The sequence below is a fragment of the Phascolarctos cinereus genome, unplaced genomic scaffold (assembly GCF_003287225.1).
Source record: "Phascolarctos cinereus isolate Bilbo 61053 unplaced genomic scaffold, phaCin_HiC Scaffold_5;HRSCAF=322, whole genome shotgun sequence".
Lineage (NCBI taxonomy): Eukaryota > Metazoa > Chordata > Mammalia > Diprotodontia > Phascolarctidae > Phascolarctos > Phascolarctos cinereus.
In genome coordinates, this window is record NW_027555958.1 from 98,637,199 (window position 1) to 98,654,022 (window position 16,824).

The 16,824-nt window shown below is 36.1% G+C and overlaps 1 protein-coding gene across 1 annotated transcript in view; it reads right to left on the bottom strand.

Annotated features, from left to right (window-relative positions):
- Positions 1-16,824, bottom strand: part of OPRM1 (opioid receptor mu 1) — a 150,204-nt gene that overhangs the window by 128,208 nt on the left and 5,172 nt on the right. The window contains exon 2 of the mRNA XM_020986659.2: positions 4,809-4,867. The gene's annotated coding sequence lies outside the window, so the exon portion shown is untranslated. The remainder of the gene's footprint in view (positions 1-4,808; positions 4,868-16,824) is intronic.

The following is a 16,824-nucleotide window of genomic DNA, read 5'->3' on the forward strand; positions in this document are numbered from 1 at the left end:
AATTGAATATTAATATATCACAAGAAACAAAGATTATGAAGAATTCAGAAAATCATGGGAAGCCTTATATAAATCGATGCAAAGTCAGCAGAACCAGAAGAAAAAAATACACATTATCACTACAATAGTAGAAAACCAAAAACAGCCTAAAAGGTAGCCAAACTCTTCTTAACTGCAGTGACAAATCTATATCCTGGAAACTAGATGATAAAATGTCTCCTTCCTCTCATGAGAGAGATGGGAGACAGGTTATGTGAGATATGATAATTATGTCTACTGGTTTTATTTAAATGTTTTCCTTTGTTGTGAGGGACAGCTCAATGGAGAGGGAAGTTTAAGCAAAAATGAATGGTGTAAAAATAAATAGCAACAATAAATCAATTTTTTTTAAAATACAGGAGTGCTAAAGCTTCAAGTAAATGTAAGCAGCAGATGAAACTGGCAGGCAGGACAGTTTGAGTTTTCAGTCATCCTTTGAGTCAGAGGAATGCCTGGCCAACTTGTTCTTCTTGCCCTCTTGGGGGTATAGGGTATGTATGGCTTTCTTTTCAAACCCTTGTATGTACAAAATGGCATTTGCCAGAGAGAAGTGAAAGTAGGAAATGCCTTTACAACCTAGGGTACCCCCTGGGTCATTATTTTTATTTCTAAGGTTATCTGAGTTTTAGATTCTTTGATAGTCCTCTAGTGGTCCAATGATGATCCCTCCTTTTATACCTGTAAAATATGACTCCCCAAACCCCATTCTTTGTCAATTAGGTAAGATTTCTCTCCCCTTTGGAAATGAAAATCTGCCCTTCACCCCTCTTTAGCTGTACGCATTAACAAAGCTCACAGCTGTTGACACTTAAGAAAAACACATTTGCTGCCTTAAAAAGCAAAATAAACATTAAAAATAAAGTTTAACACCTTTTCTAAACCCACAGAGAAGCAGGGAAGGGATTTAAAAACATGAGTAAATCAGCTATAATTCATTCTACCTTTTCCAGAGAGAGGGAGAGAGGGTCATAGTGGCAAAAGCTAGATCAGTACTGTAATTACCTGGTAGGACAGAGTTCCTGCTCTCATTATTCCTCACCACCACAGCTCAGGACTCATCACGCCTGCCATTAGCCTTCCACAGCTCACAGCTGTGTTTCTGTTTCCTCTTTCTGTCTGTCTGCCTGTCTGTTTGGCTCACTCTGACATCTGAGTCTCCTACCTATACATATACTTCCAAGGTCAGAATCAACAGCACTCTGGACAGTCTTCCCCCAGGTCAAGTTTAATGTTCCCTTGGAACTTAGAGTACACTGAGAGGGAAAAGATTTTTTGTCAGTAGATAGTCCTCTATCTCTCTTTATTCTGTGGCTAAGCCTTTTGGCAAGGCCCACACACTGGATTTCAGGAACAGAAGAAAATGCGCAGAACTGGCAAGGTGAGCAAGCTGAACTATATGACCAACTAAGCGAAGAAAAATATTAAAAATTTTGATATTACTTCAAGAACACAAATAAAGTTGGCCATTAAAGGGAGTCAATCAGAGGAGCTGATTAAATAGTATATATTATAGATGTGACTAGTCATGGAAACAGGGGTAAATGCAAAATAATGTTTAAATCTTGCAAAAATGTCTGTATTGCTTTATGTCAGAGTGAAAACTCCCTGAGGGTAGGAACTTTAACAAATATAATCCATTGAAAACTAGACATCATTTCAAGTACAGGAGTTCAGAATAAACATTGAGTCCAGCTGTCCTGTATAAAAGTGACTCAAGGATTATCCTAACATCAACTTGGGACAATGACTTCTATTATGTTTCTGGGAGCTTTCTGTCCCTTTCTTCAAAATCAAAGTCAATGGAATTATCATTTATTTATCAGTTAGTAGGAGACTACTCAGAAATGGACTATTCACTTCTGGTCAAATTTGTCATCATTTCCTGAAACTATATTTCTTTATGAATTTCGGGAAGCTTTTCCCTTTCACTTATCCTTCAGCATACACTGACACTGGGCCTAGAAGCCTCTCATGATTTTGATGGGCTTATATCTTTTTCTATTGTTTTTAGTTTCACATTCCTTGTACATCAAAACTTGATGTGTGTATTTTTCTATTTCCTGTGATAGTCTGGCTTCATGAAGTTCCCAACTTCTAGAGAATGACAGTTTCTTTAAAACTACCACTCTCTATGGCATATTCATCCTACAAAAGAGTGACATTTAGTTCCCCCAAAACGAAACTGAAAATATAATTTTAGGGACTTTCTGACTTGAAGTCAGAAAACTTCTGTTCAAGTCTTAGCTCTGAAATTTACTGTGAGTTCTCAAGAAGGATTTTTCAACTGCCCAGAGATCATTTCCTCTAAAATGGGGATAATCATATTTATACTACTAATCTCTAAGAGTGAGTGTATCAAGTGGGTTCATGCATCTTAAGTACATTGTAAACCATTAAGGTATCATATAAATGCCAGCTGTTACTATCTGATGAATTGTACAGTGACTTGATTAATGGTCTGTGAATCTGAAGGAAGGAGAGCACCTCTGGAAGTAGTAAAAAGACTCAATGGAGGAGGCATTTTTAAATCGGTCTCTCTCATTGAGTAGCATTTAAACTTAGGGAGTTGGCCTTGGGGTGAAAACATTTTAGGCAGAAGGACAAGCATGTGCAAAGGAAGGGAAATGAAAATATGTGTTTTCTGATCCTACTGGATGGGAGGGTGCAAATAGAAGTAGGAAAAGATGAGACTAAAAAGGTAGTGTTGTGGTCAATTATAGGTGACATCAAATGACAGATTAATTAATTTTATTTGGCCAGAGTTGGGGAGCCATTGAAGGTTTTGAGCAATGCTTAGAATGGTGCTTTAGGAAGATCACCTTGGGGAATTATGAGTGGGGAGAGAGACTGTAGTTAGAAAAATTAGGCTATTGCAATAGTAGGAAAATGAGATGATTAGGGTCTGCACTAGTGGAATGGCAATGAAAATAGAAAGGAAGCGATACATGTGACAGAAATGACTGATTAGAGCTGGTGGTAAAGGAGAAGGGGACAACAAAAAACTGGTGTTTTGAATTTAAGTACTGGAAGAAATGTGGTTGTGTTAGCAGAAATAGGGGACTAAGGAAGAAAAGTTGAAGTGGGGGGGGGATTGACTTTTAACAAATTGAGTTTAAAGTACCAGTGGGACATCAAGCAACAGTTGGAAAATTGATACTAAAACATTTTAAAAGCTTCACTGAAGCACAGGACTGTACTTGAGTAGCACCTTTTCTGGGCTGACTCCCAAATTTCACTTCACTGGAAGACCGAGTCCCATGAAGGTGGCTTACTACTACTCCTACTTACCTTGTGTAAGGGTGACCGTGCCTGGGTAGAGTTTATAGTACTGGCATCCACAAGCCCCCATGCAATGTATGTCCCTTTATCAATTACCCAGTAGAACTCTACTAGGTTTTAGAAAAGGGATTTTATTGAGAAGGTATAGCTAGCAGATACAAAGCCAATTGATTCCTTCCCTATTTCTTATACTAGGGAGCACTCTCTCTGTATATGAGATCCCTTGGATAGTAAGAGCAGATATAAAGTACAATGGCAATGAGGCATATGTGTATAGAACACATAGGTTAAAGGGCATCTTCAGACTCCAGGTCTCAAAAGTCTTTTTCCCCCCCTTACATGGAGTTTTCATGATATTCCTTTACTTTAGGTATAGATCTCAGATGGGCTTGGAGATACATGCTTTCTTAGAGTCCATAGTCAATATTTCTTTCCATTACAAAGGGTCACAAACTCTGAAGCTAATGTTGTCTTTCTACATTCATATTCAGGTGCTTTCTCTGATGTTGGCAACTACTGCGTTAGTGGGCTCTGCTACCAACTTTTGTTACCACCAGTGCCTCTGATGGCTTTGATGTATCTCCCAGTATTTTAGGCGTTCTCTTCTTTGAGTACTCACTCATTATAGACCCAGAAAGAGTAAACACAATAAAAAATAGAGGCAGTATGTACACAAAGGCAATTAGTGACCAGGCAGGACGAGAGTTACTATCATATATTCTACCAAGCAACTCATAGAAAGGCTGCTTTTCTTGTCTCCAGGAAGGAAAAGAATCTAAAGGGACCAATAGAAGGACAAATAACTCCTTATATATGTACACTTAATTCTGGCTCAGAAGCTCAGTAGTGAATAGCCATTCTTGCTTCTAAACTCACCAAATGACCCTTTATCACAATATCAGCCCTCAAGTTACTCATGGCACACCAAGCCTTCGTGTACTACATTGGAACCAGGAAGGGAAAATCTAAGTGTAGGTACATATCAGCTAATCCTTCCATTATATTAGAATCACAGAATGCGATCCAGAAGTAGTAGGGACATTAGATATCATTTAGTACGACCTTCTCATATCCTCTGAGGCTCAGAGGGTAGGAAGTGACTTGTCCATGGTCATACAGCAATTAATGAAGCCAGGACAGATTTTATTACTCGGTCCAGTACAGTTCTATTATAACACACTAAATGGTAGATACATCAGGAAGGGACCTCAGGCAGCATTTAGGTCTATCCCTAGGCTTTACAAGTGGAAAAAACTGAAATTTGAAAAAGTTAAGTGAATTGCCTAAAGTCACTGAGCTACTTGATAGGAATGTTCCTACTAGAACTCTCGTCTTCATCTCCCCAGTCAGTGTTCTTCCCATTACACAATATTGCTTCTACGATATCTGTACCTACCCATTCATATATCTAGCTGTTCATCCATCCATCTATCTATTCATCTGTCTGTAAACGTACACATCCATATTTATATCTAGAGTGACATACATACACGTATACATGTTGTTTTCCGCACTCTTCCTGTTCACGCTAGCAGATGTTGTAGGAGATCTGGGGAAGCAGAGAACACAACTTCAGTTTTCCCTAGTATTGTAGTTCATTGAACTGAGACAAAACCTTAAATTTGGTTGATGAACCCGAGTCTGAAGTTTTCAAATTACAGCTTTGCAATTCCATAGCTCAGAGACAAATTATCAAACACAAATCATTCAAAAACAATCAGTGTTGTCCAAAGGAACTCTTGGAAACAGATAGTTCATTTGAGGTTTGCAATTGACCTTTATGCTTTTCTAATTGCATTTGCTCTGAAGAATATGCTCAGTACTGAAAATCATCCTCTGCTGTTTTCTCATAATGAGAAACAAAGAGCAAATATGGACATGACATGAAATATCATCAGAATACCAGATGTTGGCAAAAACAATGACCAGATTTTGTAAGCACAGTTGCATAGCATTAGTACCCTGAGGAAGTCATCTCTTAATCTATTTTCTTTAAGGAATTTCACAAGGATATCAATGGGAGACACCATTTTAAAATAGTGTATCAAAAGCTAGCAGCAAATTTGAATAACAAAATTTTAAAGATAAAAATTAGGTTTTTTAAAGTTGTTAATAGGTATTCCTTTTTAAAAATAAAATCTTAGTTGACTTTTAAAAAACATTTTCTGAACAGCTGTCTCTTGAATTAAATTTAAGATGCAAGAGACATAGAATTATAAAAACAATACGCTTTTCAATAGAAGTGGAAGAATGAGTAGTGGATCTGTTTGAAAATATCTGCACAATTTTTATTCTGTTTTCTGGGGTATTTGAGTACATCATTAGAAAGGTGAAAACACAGAATATTAGAATGGAAGGAATTCTGTTTTGTCTTGTTTTATAGTTGAGGAAACTGAGACCCATAGAAGTGAAATGACTTGGCCAAGGTCACACAACTGGTTATTGTAGAACTAGAACTAGAGCTCAAATCTCTTTATTCTCTTTTCAGCACTCTCCACTAAAACAGTCTTTTAGACTTAGGAAAGACAACACACTTTAGAAAGCCTATCTGTGTCTCATATAGTCAGAGATAACCTGAAGTCCTTATGCTTGTTGGTGTGTGACTATCAGATGACAGACAGTGATTTTGTCATGATTTTAGGACAGTATAAAGTAATCATCATGACCTCTCTTGTCCCAAAATGATTATGTGCTACTAGTCAAACCAACCACTGTAGATTTATATGGCTACTACATATTTCCCTCTGATCTTACATAAGATACATTTATATTTCCTCTTACTATTTCGACTAATTATGAGGTAAATGTGTCACCCATGGCTTGCTCTTTTTACTGTAGTGGTCAGTGACTGACTGACAGCTTTGTTTTAGCTTTTGCTTTCATCTTTGGCTCCAAGAGTCTCTGCCAATGGTGTCAGAGGAAGCAGATCCCTCACCGCTTATCCTTGGAACTCTTGAAATGACACTTTGGCACTAGTTTCCTTTGAATTCTCAGGGCTGGGGGAGGCAATCACAACACAGTCTCATTACAACCACAGATAACTGAAAACCAATATTGCCTTCCCAAGGATTTTAGGACTCTGGCAAGAAAATGGAAAGTTGGAAGGGGGTAGTTTAAGACTATCAATGTCTGCTGCAGCTTGAATATCAGCTTTGCTTGGCTCTAAAGAAGGGCTAGGTCAAATCCATTGGTAATATGTCATCCTTTCATTTCAGTGCAATATACTCTAAGTTCCACAGAGAATGGTTGGATTGAAAAAAAGAAGAAAGCAGCAAAGAAATGGATGAAATGTCTAGATCATTCCTCCTATAGTCTGCTGTTTTTGAAGGGGGCAGAAAAACTTTTTGAACTTTAATTAACTCGGCCTAACACTATCTATCAAGTAAATCAGGCCTGCATGCAATCTGAACAGGAAAAACAGCTTAGAAAAATGAACGTCATTCTGATAAGTGGTAGGCATCTGGCTGCATACTAAGCAGATGACCAGATATTAAACCCAGGACACTACATTTCACAGTGATTTGATCCCTTTCTCTTGAAGAGAGAGATAGAAAGTGATACTTACATGGAGAAGGGTGAGAGTGGTAGTGGGGGGAGCAAATACATGGGCAAGAAGAAAGGGAAAGAGTGAGAAAGGAATTCTAGATGCATTTGAAGAGTTCATCTATTGCTATGGCAACAGTCTCTTCCTAGCAACAACTTGCTACCATGCTGACATGCAGAGCTTAGGCCTTCAGACAAAAGGAAAGAAACCATAATGAAATCTTCCATTTTCACGTAATTTATATATTTTTGAGTTTGAAACAGGTGATGGGAAATTCACATTAAGATGTCAAGACAATAAAAAGCTACTCTCTTTACTCATCAGTTACAAAATAATCATCAAATGTGAATATACATTTGAATAACTGATGAAAACCAATTGCAGAATTTTAAAAATATTACTGAGATGTCCAACTTTTTTGAACATTGTTATTGATTCAAAAAGCTAATGCTTTTTTCAATTATTTTGTTATCAGTACTTAAAATAACATCAATATATTATTCATAACATCTACCTGCAAAGGCAGTCTATGGTTTCTATCCATTTACTTGTGGAAGTGAAGAATTGGAATAACTATTTGGATATCTTTCAGGTTTTATCTGGACTTTTAAGGCAATAGCGAATATCATAACGGCCTCAGTTTTTATATGCATGATAACACACACCTAAAATCAAATCAGCCACAAAATTAGGAAACTCCTAGTTAACTTTATGCTGTGTAAAGGCAATAGTTGGCCTTTATAGAACATTTTAGAGCACTCTCTGAACAGCATTCCATTTGATCCTCACAACTCTGTGAGTTAAAATATTATCTCAAATCTACAGATGAGAAAAAGTTTCAGAAATGTTAAGTGACTTGCCTAAAGTTTCTGAGATAGCAACTCATTGAACCAGGATTTAGACTTTTACCTGGGTCTTTCCACTATACCATGCTGCCTCTGTGAGCAGAATTATTTTCACCTGGGAACAAATGATGGTAAGAGCATGTAGGCTACTGAAAAAGATGTGAGGACGTGAAAAATAAAATCGAGGAATCGTACGTGGAGAGCTCTCCCTCCTTCATTCCTTCACTCTTGGATTCCCTGGTGCTCCTTACATATTAGGCACATGAGAATCTTCATAATCATCCCAACTGTTCATATTCTGCTCTCCCTATCTATTATTTTATATATGTAGTTTTCATCGACTCATTTGGGTTCATATTGCTCCCTCTCTCACCTCCATAGAATATGAGCCGTTTGAGGTCAAGGACTGTTTTATTTTTTATTTTTTATCTTTTATACCTAGCAGTATCTTGCATAATTCAATAAATTATGATTGAATGAAGTTTAATTGAATTATATTCCCAGGGACTATTTCTAGATTCAAGTGGAAAGTTCTTTAGTACCCTGGATGTATATGCAGTGAAAAGAAGGACGTGCATTTTGAAGTTCTCAAATCTAAAATAAACTCAATATGTTCCATTTATTTTTAGTCATTTTTCAGTTGTATGCGACTCTTTGTGACCCCATTTTTGGGGTTTTCTTGGCAAATATACTGGAGTAGTTTGGCATTTCCTTATCTAGCTCATTTTACAGATGAGGCAAAAGGGTTGAGTAATTTGCCCACGATCACACAGCTAATAAGTATCTGAGGCCAGATCTAAGCTCAGGTCTTCCTGACTACAGGCCCAGCACTCTATCCACTGCACCACCTGCCACAATATATTCTGTACAGTACAAATAAGCCATTAATTCTCTTGAAAATTCCCGAACTCTGTTTTCATGGAAATAGAATATCCTGTCCATAGGATATCCTATTAATATCCTATCAATTAAGATCCTATGCTATTAATATTATTTTGTTTTTAAAAATCACCATGAATCAGCTACTTTTTATTCCAATAGTGCTCTTATCTATCAAGACACAAGCCTGCAAGCATGAAAATGTTGATCTCAGAATTCCATTAAGATTTTAATCATATAGCAAAGCATTCCACTGGGATTAATCAGTTGGTAAAACAGACACATGAAAAGAGGAAGAAAAGATACTTTCAGCCTAGAAAGTGACAAGATAGATAAATCTTTGAGAGCTTGCCATTAAATTAGACGCATAGTTTAAAATCTTTTTTTTTTTTGAGGGTGGAAGAACTGGAGTCATGAACCATTCAGAATATTTGGGGTTTAGGTCAGCAGGGGGCCAATATTTCTGAACTGTATTGCACTGTCGGCTTATATATTTTCTTCATTGTTTCCAATTTAAAGGAGTTGGAGAGGACGTTAAAGAGAAAGGGGATTTTGTCTAAGAAAAAGTAACCTCAGTATGAAATAGTATTGGAAACAAAACAAAATACAGAACATTAAGTACTTTCATATACATCTAAGAATATGGAGAAGAAAATGATCTTTGATCATTTAGTTTAGCTCCATTATATTACAGGTGAAGAAACTGAGATCCAGAGAAGTCATACACCTGGTTGCAGTGGATGATCTAGGATTAGAGAAAAGGTTTTCTAACTCCTGGTCCAGTGCTCTTTCCACTTTAGATTGGAGTTTGTAGATACTAGATACTACAGGCTTCACGAGAAGTACCTCTTAATAGGGTTCTTTATTTTCATGGACCAACATGCATCAGCTGTAGTTAAATTTTTCATGTGAGCTCACCTTAGAAGTCTAGTTCACCACGGAGATAGTTGTTAAGGTAAGAGGCTGTCACCCAGAAGCATATGTAGAATTCACTCCCTGGCAAACTTATGATACTATAACATGACAATAAACATGATAATATAATATGACAATAAAGCAATCAGAAATCATTTATTACATATTTATTATATGCTGGACACTGTGCTAAGATTTAGGGATTCTAAGAAAGGCAGAAACTATTTTCTATGAGCTTTTATTTTAATAGAGAACATAGTTGCAAGAGGCAGAATTGCATAATGGATAAAGAACTGGCCTTGGTGGCAGGAAGATCTAGGTTTGAATCATTTAATATATACTGTGTGACCCTGGGCAAATCATTTAACTTCTCAGGGTACCAGAAAGTCTTTTATAAGCATGTGCTAATCTGCATTGGTAGGAGTTTTCTCACTGAGTCCTCTCTATCAATGAAATCAAAGATTAGTTAAAAAAAAAAAAGACCAGGCAAAATAAATAAGCACTAATCTAGAAATCTGGAAATTCTGGAGGATTTCTTTCATATTAACTCATTCTGAAGCCCTCAGGGAAGAGGCTTGCTGACTTGTTTCTATGGTAGAAGATTCTGGTGGGAAAGTTGGTTTAAAATAATTCACACATAACATAACCAGTTTCAAGTTTCCTTCAAGTTTCTACGGATGGATTTTGTCATCTCTTCTGCTACTTCCACGCTGTCATACCCAGGCTAAAAGTCAAGGATCAAGACAATCTTTTTGTTCCTGTTCTTGTTGATTTTTATTTTAAAAATCTCTTCCCGTATCATAGTATAATAAAAAAGATGATTGCCCATGAAACTGCAAATTTATTATGTACAACTTGTTATTCCTTTCAAATATACAATAAAGTTATCATATAAGTTTCTTTTTCTCCCCTTTTTCTTCCCTCCCTTTCCCCCTCAAGGCATTCTTAGAAAGAAGAGGAAGAAAGAATTACTCATTCTTTGGAGGGGTGGGATATTTGAGCTCTATAAATAGGCAACCCCTATTGCTCAGGACTTTCATTGCTGAACATTTTTGTTTCCTACATGGTCCACTCAATTTTATATAGTGCATACCTCAGAGACTCAGTTTCAAAGATCATGTAGAATGAAATCCCAACATGGTTATGGTCACAAAGGAAGAATCAGCCTTTTAGGAAAATTAGGAATCCCTTTCCCACAAATTTCCTGGCCTACATGTAAAAGCATCAGAGAATCCAATCATCCTTTGAGTTAAGGCATTTGTGTTTTTGTTATAATCTAAACATTATCTTGAATGAGCAGCATATTAAGAAATTAGTCACTAAGACCTGATATCAGATATCAGATTATCTGGCTAGTCACCTATAAAAGCTTTGGGGAAATAAAGTTTAAGTCAGATAAAATTTGTAGGAGAAAAGGAAAGAAAATAAGATTTGCAGTTCTATTGCTTTTTGCACATCTAACTTATAATTGAATAATAGCAGGAAAATGCTTTTATGATATTTAAGTACATTAAAAAAAAATCTTTGATCATGTAATGAAAGACACCTCAACCCTCATTCCTCAAACTTCCTGGTTCTTAGTTTTCTGGTTCATTGTGTTAGTATGGGAACATGGTATCCTGGTGCAGATAGAAGGTGGTGGAGACCAGAACCAAGAGAAAGAATGAGGTTGTAGCAAAATGGGATACACCAAGGCAAGATCAAAGAGGAATGCAGCCCTGTGGGCTATATCTCCCTTATCTTGCTTTTCTATCATTGATGTTTTGGACTAAGAGTAGAAGTTTATATTTATCACTATTAAGTATTGTGTTAATAATTACATCATATTTATATTGCATTTTAATGTAGGCAAAGCTCTTTCTCCACAACAACTTTGTGTTCAAATAGTATCTAAAAAATGAGAGGATTGACCTAGAGGGTCTTGAAGGTCACTTTCAGTTTTAAATCCACTCTCCTAAATGTCCTCTGTTAATCTCACTTATATTGGATTCAATTTCATCTTAACTATTTTCACCTACATATGCTAATCCAAATGTTATTGTCCTTGTAGAGAAATCAAAAGAGGCAATAGTGGTTTTGAGTAATGACACATATTTACATAAAACTTTATGCCTTATCAAGTGATCTCCTGAGATCCACTTGAGGAGGTAGGTAGTACAGTTGTTATAGACATTTTGTAGATTAAGAAATTGAGGCTCAGAAAGGTTAAATGATTTGTCTTTGACTCAAATAGATAGCAAAATTTATCATTGTCTCTTCTAGTCCAAGCACTGGTCTTAGCCTTTATTTATCTTTGTCTTTCTCCCAAAATAGCTGTAAATAAATAGAAAAAAAACTTTTCTGATTTTTTCCCTTTATTTTAGTCATTAACCTTTATTGAAAGGTCCATCTTGTTTTAAGCTTTAGTATTCCTGATAGCAGTCTTGCATGTCTATGCCACTGTTTTGTAAGTAGACTGTATTGTCTATTGTCTTTGTCTTCTGCACATTTATTTTGAAAATCTGAGATGGTTTATGAGTTTGCTGGACAGCCTCATTTTAAAAATCATCTTCCTCTCTGAAATTATATAGTTTTTGGATCATTAACATTTGTTCTTGAAAACATTCCATTGACTTTTAGCCAAGATGGTTGCCTTAATGTAATGCGGTAGGAAGAGAAAGGGGAGGCAGACTGCCCGCTTTCCACATATCTGCTCCAATAAAAACCTGAGATTGATGCCAGACCAAATAATGCTCGAGGAATCCAATGAGAAACCACAAGTGATTTCTTCCATTTCAGAACAGCACAAAAATGCCAGACAGAAGCCCACAGATAACAGAAAAGACAACCTCTAGCAAAGCCAACATTAACAAAGGCAAATAAGTTCACAGTCTTCCAATGCATTGGAACATAGACATGTAGTCTGTAAGACTTTCTGTTTAAAGGTAGAGAGTGAAAGGTGCCATAAGAAAGCTCCAGGGAAATTGGTCCCCACAATAGGGACAATAGAAGCCTCAGAAAGTGACAGCTCACTCTAAAAGGATCTAACTCTGAAAGTTGCAGGTCAGTACAGAAAACCAGATAATCCAAGGTAAAACCAAACAGGGCTGAACACCCTACCCAAAAGTGCAACAGGAAACAGAGCTTGGTTCTGGCACAAAATTCCAATTCAAGAACTAAAGTTGAAGAGGTGAGTGAATCAAAGAAAAGACTGACTAATAATAACGCTGCAGATAAATTATTGTAGATAAAAATACTATTCCCAAATAAGGAGGAAATAGCTAAGTTAACAACAGAAAGCAGAGACTAAAAGAAAAAAAATGGATTTTCCCTAAGATTAAAAGAATAACTGGAAGAAGTGAAATAGTAGAGGGAAAAAAGCTGCAGAGGAAAGAAGTGAACGGAGAATAAATCATTTATAAGAAAAAGTGATAAACCTTACATAAATGAAAAACTCCCTAAAAACTAGAATAGACCAAAGAGAAATCAAGGACTCTATGACATAGCAAGAAATATTAGAACAAAATCAAAAGATTGAAACTGTAGAAGAAAATGTAAGATACCTGATACAAAAAACAATTGACCTGGAAAACAGGTAGAATTCTCTAAAAAACATGATTTCAAAAAAATCTAAGACATTATATTTGAAGATATCAGAAATGAAGCCTGTCCAGGTGGCAAAGCAAAAATAGAAAGAATCTACCAACATTCTCCAAAGAAACTTCAAAAGAAAAAGACCCAGGAATGTCATAGCCAAAGTCCAGAATGAGCACTAGGAAGGATGAGTTGAAGAATGAAGAAACCATAATCAAATTGCTCTGGAACTGCTTCTACTATGAATGAGTGGAGATTTTGGAAAATAATAATCCCAAAATCAAAAGAGATAGATTTCCAACCTAGAATAATTTATCTTGAAAAACTAAGAGTAATACTATCAATAAAACAATGGTCTTTTATAACCAGGGGTACACATTTATTTGTACAAGACTCTCCTCATTGGTGGGTAATTGGTCAGTGCTCTACAACTTCATGGAGGATAGAGTTAGTGAAATCTTGGGATAAAAGAGATCTTGTCTTCAGGTTTCTACCTTTGAGAGGAAAACACACAGTTCTAGATTGTCTTCAGGGAAAGGTCCGAGAAGGTAAAGAAAGTCTCTGGAAAGCAGCTGACCTGTAGAGGAAGCAGCCCATTGATCATGTTAATTTCTTCCCAGTGTTCTTCTCTTTAGAGACCTCTCCCTGAAGACAATCTGTAACATGTGCCTTCTCTCTTGAAGCTTGAAGCCACAAGATAGAATTTCTCTTTTACCAAAATCTCACCAACTCTTTGTCTTTCTCATACAAACATGGAGCTCTGAGCAAGCAATCTCCACAAAAGAGGTGAGTGTTATTCAACTGGGCCTGAGCTTCTGGTTACAAATAAAATAGAAGAAGAGTTCCATGTATTTCTGATGACAATTTGAGTAGGAACTTTAGAGTTCCTATTGAAGAAGAAACTTAATGTCTTCAAAAGGTTATTGAAGGAATTAAATATGAAAAAAGAGGACCTGGGGGAAGTAGAATTATTTTTTCTGAGAGCTTTAAGAAGTCAAAGAGAAGGGATGGTGAAAGGAGGAATACAATAGTATAGAAAGGAAGAAGAGGATAGAATTTGCTTTTTCTCATAATTGGGCTACATGAGTATTCAAATATGGGGGAAAGGGTAGTGGTAATGGACTTCAGATAAACCTCATTCACTCCGATAAGAAGTAGACAAATGAGAATTGAATGGAAACACATAGAGTTTGGTGTAGAAATACATCAAACTGAAAAGGAAAACAAATGAAGATAGAGAGAAGAGAGGTTAAGAGGGAGGATAATAATGGGGATGATATGGTATAAAAAATAAAAAAAAATTCCTGATCCTGAAGAGGAAATTAAAAGAGGGGGGAAAAGAGACAAGGACTAGAATCTAAGGAAGTGGCTAAGATTGACTCTTACACAACTAGGGAATGACTCAACAAATTGTGGTATGTGAATGTAATAAAATAACATTTGGCAGTTAGAAATATGGAAGAGAATATTTCAGAGAAAACTGAGTAGTACATTGCGTGAAGTAAGCAGATGCAGGAAAACAATTAGTAACAAGGCAACAGCATTATAAAGAAAAACAACTTGGATAGACTTGAGTGCTCATTAATGTACTGACCAATCATGTATACAGAGTATGTATAATGACATACTGCATCCTGACAGATAGCCATTGGACTAAAAGTATAGAAAAATTTTGGACGTGAAAATTTAGAAAAAACAAAATTTCATCTATTTTGCTCATTTCTGCCAATGAACCTTAAGCTAAGGGCATTTATTTATCCTTTCTCTTAAAATATTTAAAGTTTACTCTAAGCATAGGCATGTTTGTAGGCAATAGGGAAGGGACCAGTAGACAGGGTGAGATTTTTTCAGTCAGAATCCATGAAGACAGTCTACTAAAGTGTATAGGAATTGCAATCTGGATTAGTGGAGAATATACCTAAAATAACTATCTCAGTAACAGTGAAATATTTTATTGTAACTTGTCTTTCAAGGGAAACAGAAAAAAGTAGGATCTTTCATTTCATTTCTTTGTAACTATGATGCATATTCTTTCCATTTAGAATTTTAAGATCCAGTAAAATGGGGAAATGGTGGAAAAAAAACTCCATAACTAGAAACAAGGAAGAGAGTTTACAACTCTATAAAATATCTAGTATTTGGAGACATTTTTAAGTACTGGAAAAGATAGGACTGTGTTAAAAAAAAGGCAATGTTCTTTTCATTTATGAAAAGTTTTAATTTATGACTTATCTTGACTATAGGTCTGTTTTCCTGAACAGACAAGGCTGTAAGAAGAGGAAATTAAATTCATTATGTATTTGGAAGTCAAGACAAAATTGAGAGAGAGAGAGAGAGAGAGAGAGAGAGAGAGAGAGAGAGAGAAATAGGATAAAAAAGCTAGTGAGAAAATGTTAATGAATGAGTTTATTTTTAAAATGTGTCTTTGTTGATGCTTTTTGTTTTTTACATCATCATAGTTTTCCCCAGTATCTTTCCCCATTCCCCTCCCTGAGAGCTGTCCTATATAACAAATAGTATTTTTAAATACAAAAGAAAGGAGGAAAAAGTCATCAAACAACACATTGAATAAGTCAGAAAACATGTGCAATGTGCTACACCTGTGTAGCTCTCACCTTCACAAACGGTAGGTTTGGAAGCGTAATGAAGAAGCTTAAAAGTAGGAATGTGGGAACAGACATGCAACCAGAATGTAGAGATGAGATATCTTCACACATAAAACTACAGGTATTGGGAAGAATTGAAACAATTTTTCAGAGATATTTTAGTGTCTTCCTAAAAAAAAGTCTCAAGTGCTTTAACCCAGGTCATTGTCATCATTACCATTATTGTCCTCATTGTTAACATTTACATGACATGTCAATTTTAAAAAATATATTTTGTGCCTTACCTTATTTAAACATTTTAAGAACCTTGAGAGGTAGGTATTATTCTAATCCAATTTTATAGGTGAGTAAACAGAGGCTCCAAAAGGTAAAGTGCTTTGCCATGGCACCACTGAATAACAGAATCATGTGTTTTGGGGGCTATCAGCAACTATCAAGTCCAGCACATACACAATGAGGAAGATCCACTATAATATTATAATATTCCTTGTAAGTTGTCATTCATTTAGCCTTTGTTTGAAAACTTCTAAAAACGGAACACCTACTGCATCTTGAGACAGTCAATTATATGTTTTGTGTCTGAGAGCAAGCATTTATTAAGTGCTTATCATGTACTGGCTTAAATACATGTACTAAGTGCTGGGAATATAAAGAAAGGAACAAAAGATCCAGCAAAGGAGAATGAGAAGGTGTAGTAAGAAAGGTGGGAGGAGAACAAGCAGAGAGAAGTGCCATGAAAACCTAAAGAAGAGAGACCAATTAGGAAAGGAGAGGGTCAAAGGTTGCAGAAAGGTCAAGAAGAATGAAAACTAAGAAAAGTCCATTAAATTTGGTAACTACAAGGTCATTGGTAACTTTGGAGCTTCAGTTTCAGTTGAATGATTAAGTCAGAAACCAGATTGCAGAATATTTAGAAGAAAGAGAAAGGAAGTGGAGGCCCTAATCCCACACGGCTTTCTCAAGGAGTTTTACCACAAAAGGAAGGAGAGATGTAGAGCGCAATAGTTAGTAGGGATGTTCTGGATCAAATGAAGATCTGTTGTTGTTATTGTTATTATTATTTTGGCTTTGTCTTTTTTTTTAGGATGAAGCAGACATGAGTATGTTTTAGGAAATAGTGAAGCAGCTAGTAGGTAGGGAGAGA